Below are 7,407 nucleotides of genomic sequence, written 5' to 3' on the forward strand. Positions count from 1 at the left end.
AAAGTTTTAAAATAGTGTTATTGAATTGATTGTATATTTTAAATGTTTTCTCAACCAATGGTAATACCTCCCTCCACCTGTTATAGTAGAGGCCTGAAAAACTTATTACCTTAGAAAGAGATTTCCATCTTCAAAATGTTTTGGAGAAACTGCTACACAGTATGACCTCTAATGTGAGATATGTGTGCACTCTGTGGTGATTGCAACATGATCCATTTGAACTAGTATTTGTATTAGATGTTTTAGACTCTTAAAATAGAGAAATCCCCAAGCTTTGTACTCTAATACCTAATATGAATAAATATTAACAAGATTGACTCTGGTGTTCTCACTCTGCAGATTTGTCAGGGAAATATGCCTTTTTAACAATCAGTGAGAAAGTAAGTGCCTTCCTTTTTTTTCTTTTAGACAGAGTCTCACTCTTTCGCCCAGGCTGGAGTGCAGTGGCACGATCTCGGCTCACTACAAGCTCCGCCTTCTGGGTTCAGGCCATTCTCCTGCCTCAGCCTCCCCAGTAGCTGGGACTACAGGCGCCCGACACCGCGCCCGGCTAATTGTATTTTTAGTATAGACGGGGTTTCACCGTGTTAGCTAGGATGGTCTCGATCTCCTCACCTCGTAATCCACCCGCCTCGGCCTCTCAAAGTGCTGGGATTACAGGCGTGAGCCACCGCGCCTGGCCAAGTAAGTGCCTTTCAAAGGAAATGTGCCATACAGAGAGCATTTGAAAACAGATATGTGGAGATACCTTCATTAGCTTGTGACTTTGTTGCTGAAAACTATGTGTGTCACTTCTTTTCCATATATATATGGAAAATTTATATATATATATAAATTTGAGCAGATTTGCTGTGTGTAATTATATAACATGTATTAAAATATATATTAAACATATGCTTTAAGTATTGACATTATATTCATGTACTGCTGTTCTAATATACACATATAAGGCATGAAAAACAGAACATTTAAAAGTATAAGATTTTATATATATATATATATATATTTAAAGTAACAGGATATGTTTAACTTGCCTGAAACATCCTACTCCGATAGCTTGAACTCATTTGTAAAAATACTTTAGTTTGGGCCGGGCTCGGTGGCTCACGCTTGTAATCCCAGCACTCTGGGAGGCTGAGGCGGGCGAATCACGAGATCGGGGGTTCGAGACCAGCCTGGCCAACATAGTGAAACCCCGTCTCTACCAAAAATACAAAAATTAGCCAGGTGTGGTGGTGCATGCCTGTAATCCTAGCTACTCAGGAGGCTGAGGCAGGAGAATTGCTTGAACCCGGGAGACGGAGGTTGCAGTGAGCCGAGATCGCACCACTACACTCCACCCTGGGTGACAGAGGGAGACTCCGTCACAAAAGAAAAAAAAAAAATGTACTTTGCAAGGACCACTGAATGATGGAAGGGAGAGCGAAAATTTAATAGTCAAATTTCAACAAAAATCTTTGCATAACTGCAAAGTGAGGCTGAAAAATTAACATAATTTATTGAGCACTGCCACTGTCATACTACATCCATTTACATCTATGAATCTTTGTAAGTTATTATTTTCGGCTATAACATCCATTCAAGCCAAGGGTCAGTTTAAACTGAACTCAGTATTCTAAAATGTTAAACCGTGATTTCAAAATTAATGAGGCATATTCAGTCACATTGTTCTCACTAAAATATTAATATTATCATGTTTCAAATAAGATATAAATTGTGTATGTATATACTATCAAATAAAATATATTTTAAAATATTACTTCATATTTATCTTATATTTTTAAAAGTTGTTTTTCATGCTTTATAATGTGTATATTAGAACAGCAGTACATGAATATAATGTCAATACTTAAAGCATATGTTTAATATATATTTTAATACATGTTATATAATTACACACAGCAAATCTGCTCAAATTTTAATATGTATACAAATCGTCCTGGGATCTTGTTAGAGTGCAGTTTCTGATTCAGTGGGTGTAGATCAGGCTGAGATTCTGCATTTCTAACTAGCTCCCAGGCGGTCCTGATGCTCCTTGTTCTAAGACCACACTTAGAGCAGCAAGGTCTGGGGGCGGGGGTGTGGGCTCCATTGTGTTTTACTGATAGGATTGCACAGTAAAAAATATTTGGAGATGCCTGGGGAATGAATGGAGTACACTTCCTTCAGGTTATCCCCGCTTAACCACTGCTTCTCTCAGGGGAGTTTTTGGCAGGTACTATGAACAAATGTGAACCTGAAATAGGCAATACTTCAAAATGGATCCTGAGTGGCTAACTGGGCCTAAATTTTAAATAGAGCCAAGTGGGGCCATCTGCCAACTAAAGGTCAAAGGTCTCAAGTTCCTCCAAAACCCACACGACTGTTCAACTTTGGGACTTCCAGAGCTCACCTGAACCAACCAATCAGAGGCCATCTGCCTTGACCAATTATGACTTAGCTGCCTCAACCAATCAGGGCTCAGTTGCCTTGACCAGTCAGGGCTCAGTTCTATCAATCAATCAGAACCAGGTGAGTTTGAATACTTCATTTGCATAAACTTTTGCTATAAAAGTAGAACCCTACCTTTGCTCTCTGGAACACACCTTCGTTTTACACCTAAGGTTGTGTGTCTCTGGTGTCCAAACTGTTCTCTGGAATAAAGTCCCTTTCCTTGGAGCTAAGAGCAGTGACTCATGCCTGTAATTCCAGCCCGTTGGGAGGCCGAGGTCGGCCAGGAATTCAAGACCAGCCTGGGCAACATGGCAAAACCATGTCTCTACAAAAAAATTTTTTTAATTAGCCCTGAGCCTGGTGGCAGTCGCTTATAGTCCCAGCTACTGTGGAGCCTGAGGTGGGAGGATCACTTGAGCCCAGGAGGTCAAGGCTGTAGTAGCTGAGCTGGTGTCACTGCACTACAGCCTGGGCAACAGAGTGAGACCCTGTTTCCAAAAAAAAAAAAAAAAAAGTCTCTTTCCTCCAAATTCCTTTTTATTTTTAATAATTTTGTTTTATTTTTTATTCAAGACAGGGTCTCGCTCTGTTGCCCAGGATGGAGTGTGGTGGTGCAATCACAGCTCACTGCAGCCGCAGCCTCTGGGGCTATAGCTATACTCCGACCTCAACCTCCAGAGTAGTTGGGACTACAGGCACTAGGTACCATGCTGGAGTAATTTTTTTTTTTTTTTTTTTTTTTTTTGTAGAGGCGGGGTCTCGCTTTGTGGCCCCTTTTCAGAGAACTTCTGTTCACAATACTGAGCTACAATGATAGTGGTTCTGCTCCCTGACAAATAGCTGAATGCAGCTAGTCCCTGCAGTTTTGCCAGTCAGTTGAACTAGGATAGGATTAACATGCTCATGTGTAAACTGATGTGACCAACAAGGCCACATGCTCCAGCATGGAACTGAAGGATAATAGTTGCTTCTGCCTCGTAAGACTGATGTGACGATGAAATGAGATAAGATGTGTAACGTACTTTGCAGATACAGTGCTTGATAAAGTGCAGCTATTATTGTTGGAGGTAAGGTTGCCTACAGTCCTGACCAAGATTCTCTTCAGGCAATTATTATTATTATTATTATTATTACTGAGGGTCTCCCTCTGTTGCCCAGACTGGAGTGCAGTGGCACAATCTCAGCACTCTGCAACCTCTGCCTCCCAGGCTCAAGCATTCTTGTTCCTCAGCCTCCTGAGTAGCTGGAATTATAGGCTTGAACCACCATGCCTGGCTAATTTTTGTATTTTTAGTTTTGCGACGTTGGCCATGGCAAAACTAAACTCCTGACCTCAAGCTCAAGTGATATGCCCTCTTTGGCCTCCCAAAGTGCTGGGATTACAAGCATGAGCCACCACGCCCTTCCCAGACAATTATTTTGAATCTTCTTTAACACCAAGACAAATAGGGCATAAAGCATGACTTAACATTTTTTAACCTGGAAATACTTTAAAGTAGTTGTAACCCGCTAAGCTATTAAAGACAAACAAACAACAACACATGTGTAGAAATTCCATAAGCACCCATATATTACCTGGCTTTGAGAAACGTAATTTACTTTTGTCCTTTCAGATAAGCCAGCTGCAGAATATATCCTGAAGTACCTGCTTTATGGAATTACTCACACTATTCACCAACAAGAAGGTGGGAACATCTACTGAAAATGACAAATTTATTTTTAGGAAAGCTGATATGTATACTTTCTTCCTAGCAGTAATTAGCTGAGCCATTTGTTTGCTAAGACCACTCTGAGCTTCTGAAAATAATATCATTTGCATATAGGATAATTTTTATGTTTCTGTTCACTTTTATTTGATAATGTGGGCAGATTTCATATTTTAAGTCAAATGAGATGTCACCAAATTTCTATCTGGTACATGTTGGGGACATGGAAGGAAGCTTTGATTGCAAGAGCCACATTTCCCTGTTGTTTTTTAAAGTTGGTCTACATGCAAATTCATCATCAACTAGAATTAAAACCATCTATACACTTTCAAATATCAGTTGGCTTGTTTGGTTTTAATATTGCAACCCTCAGAATCAGCTTTGTATTTTGCCCCTTTGATGCTTGAAAGGTAGGGTTTCACATAATATATAGATCCATGAAGCTAGTTCCTTTGGAACCTAGAGCTGAGTCACTTTCCACATTGGGGAACAAAACAGTCCAAGCCTATTTAATGTTTTCCAATCTTAAATACCATTGCATTTATCTAAATACAGACTTGCATGTCTATATCTTTTTTTTTTTTTAATGACTCTTTGTTTCTCATGGGACTGTGCAAGTTTCTCCCTGATTCTATCTTTTCCACTGTTTCTGTGGAAGGATGTTAGCCTCATTCTTCACCATGCTCCCTGTCTCCCTTCCTACCCCTTTCTGTCTTTAGTTGAACTCCGTGAGGGCTGAGACTGTATCTCTTTTATTAACTGCTATACCACAAACACTTAGCATAACACTTGACACAGATAATTTATCAAATAAGTATTTTTTGAGAGTTTGGGTAAAATGTTAAGACTGGATTTCCTTGGACTGATCCATGATCAGTAAAACACTCATGACCTTATCTGATATTTTCCTGTAGAATAAAGTCAGTCAATTCAGGGAGTCCCAGAACAGGAGCACATAGACACCAAACTTTGTGGGACAACAAATATAATGAAGAGCATGTTTGCTTCTTTCAAACAAGTGAGTGAACAAGGAAAATCTTTCCCAATGTATAAATATTGACTTGAAGTCCTTACCTGCTTATTGATGTAGGAATAGCCAAGTATTGATTTTGTAAATATAATTATGAGTATTTCTTTTGTTACTTAATATTCATGAAGTTAACTGTTAATGTCAAAATAGACACACTGCTCACGCCTGTAATCCCAGCACTTTGGGAGGCCGAGACGGGCGGATCACGAGGTCAGGAGATCGAGACCATCCTGGCTAACACGGTGAAACCCCGTCTCTAGTAAAAATACAAAAAATTAGCCAGGTGCGGTGGTGGGCACCTGTAGTCCCAGCTACACGGGAGGCTGAGGCAGGAGAATGGTGTGAACCTGGGAGGCGGAGCTTGCAGTGAGCCGAGATCGCACCACTGCACTCCAGCTTGGGCTACAGAGGGAGACTCCGTCTCAATTAAAAAAAAAAGAAAAAGACAAAAAAAAAATAGACACACTACCTGTGTTCACAATTAAGGAAATCCAAACAGAGAAAGACTTGTTATCTTTTTTGTTGTCGTTGTATAAATTTAGGGGGTACAAGTGCAGTTTTGATATGTTGCATCTTACATTACCCTTCCTTGGCTTCTCAGATTTAGCCTGGATAGAGACAAAAGGCCAGGCTGAATAGCCTGTGTTTATGTAAATCTTGATTCATGTGCCCTCTGACTCCCCAAATGATTGAGTGGGTGGAAGCACGCACATGCATTGTGACAGTGTGTGCATAAATGCTGTCACATGTAAGGCAAGAAGCAGGGTGACATAGAAAGAGCAAGTCACAAGTTGTCAGGACTCTAAATTGAAGTTTTGTTTGTATCAGTGCCCTAAAAACCCAGAGCCACGTGAAGTCAAGGCCCTTAACACCCACCTCTCCCACATACTGAGGGGAGAATTCAGATGCCCACTGCAGTCAGCTGGTCAGACTGCACACTCCTTGCCTCCACTCCAGTTTACCCTGGGAGATCTCTCTGCTATGGCTGAATCTGAGAGAGATCCTTGAGTGTAAGATCTGGTCTTGATCACCTTTCTACCCATACCGCCCCCAAACTTGAACTTCCTGGGGTTTAACACAGTACTTAGTAGTTTCTCAATGAATGTTCACAGAAGGAATTAAGGAATGAACAAATGTTGCTCTGGACAAAGCTGCACCTTCCACATCCTGCATCACTACACTCAGTACTGACCCTGAAGATAGGAAAAGCAATACAACTGGTGCTGTAAGAAAATGTTTCTTGTTTATACTGCTGCATCTTGATCTTTGGCTGATCTAAGCACAAAGAGAGCTCTTTCAGTTAGAAAAAAGGAGGTTTATGGTGTGTGGGAGAGCTAAGAACAATGGACTCAATTGAGAGACTGGAGATGCTCTCAGCTTCTGAGAGCCTAGAAACTCCATCTATAGATTCATCCCAGAGGGCAGAGCCAAATAAGGGCAGATGGAAAACATAGCTTTCTTGGGAACTGGCTTTCGGTTCCTGTGAGGCAAAAATACAATCACTCTGTAGCACCCTGAATCAATTCTCCAAAATATGGTGCTGTGTCCTTGTTTGCCAGTGTCTTAAAATAAGTCCCTGTCATATTTTTATTCTTTATGTCTTAAAGTCATTCAACCAGACTTGCTTGCAGAATATTAATTGTGGTTAAGCAGAAATCAGGAAATTAAATTGAAACTGCTTTTGAACGGAGCTCCTTAACTGATGACTGATTTGTTATCCCTCCAGCTAAAGATTCCTTTCTCTCCAATCTTTTGTCAGCTGCAACTATGGGGCAATGAATCTGCAGCTGATTTTAAGTCAGCTTTCTTTAAGCTGGTCATCAGAGTGCTGTCCAACGGTGCCAAATTCTAACCTAGGGTTGTGAAAGGGCTTTAATGCTATGTCCCCGGTGAGCTAGTAGGCTGGCCATCCAGGGTGGTAGGTGTCACTAATTTATTTTAGTACTGCCCTGCCACAGCCTGTTTACATTTACATTGCCTTTTACATACCTGCTCTGTCCTTTAAGTACTCAACCTTCCATCCAGTACTATTCAAATAAAACTAAATATTAGTCACGTATGAATTACTAAGGGATAATTACTGGAACATCCAAACCATTTAAAGAGAAGGTAACAATAACTTAAATCTAAATGCACCGGGAACTGGGGCACCACTATGGTATTGACAAAGTAACCATGGTTGACTCTGAACACTCTAAAATCCAACTTCGAAGAGAAAAGAAACCTTTAAGTAGGCAA

This window comes from Papio anubis, chromosome X, assembly GCF_008728515.1.
Source record: "Papio anubis isolate 15944 chromosome X, Panubis1.0, whole genome shotgun sequence".
Lineage (NCBI taxonomy): Eukaryota > Metazoa > Chordata > Mammalia > Primates > Cercopithecidae > Papio > Papio anubis.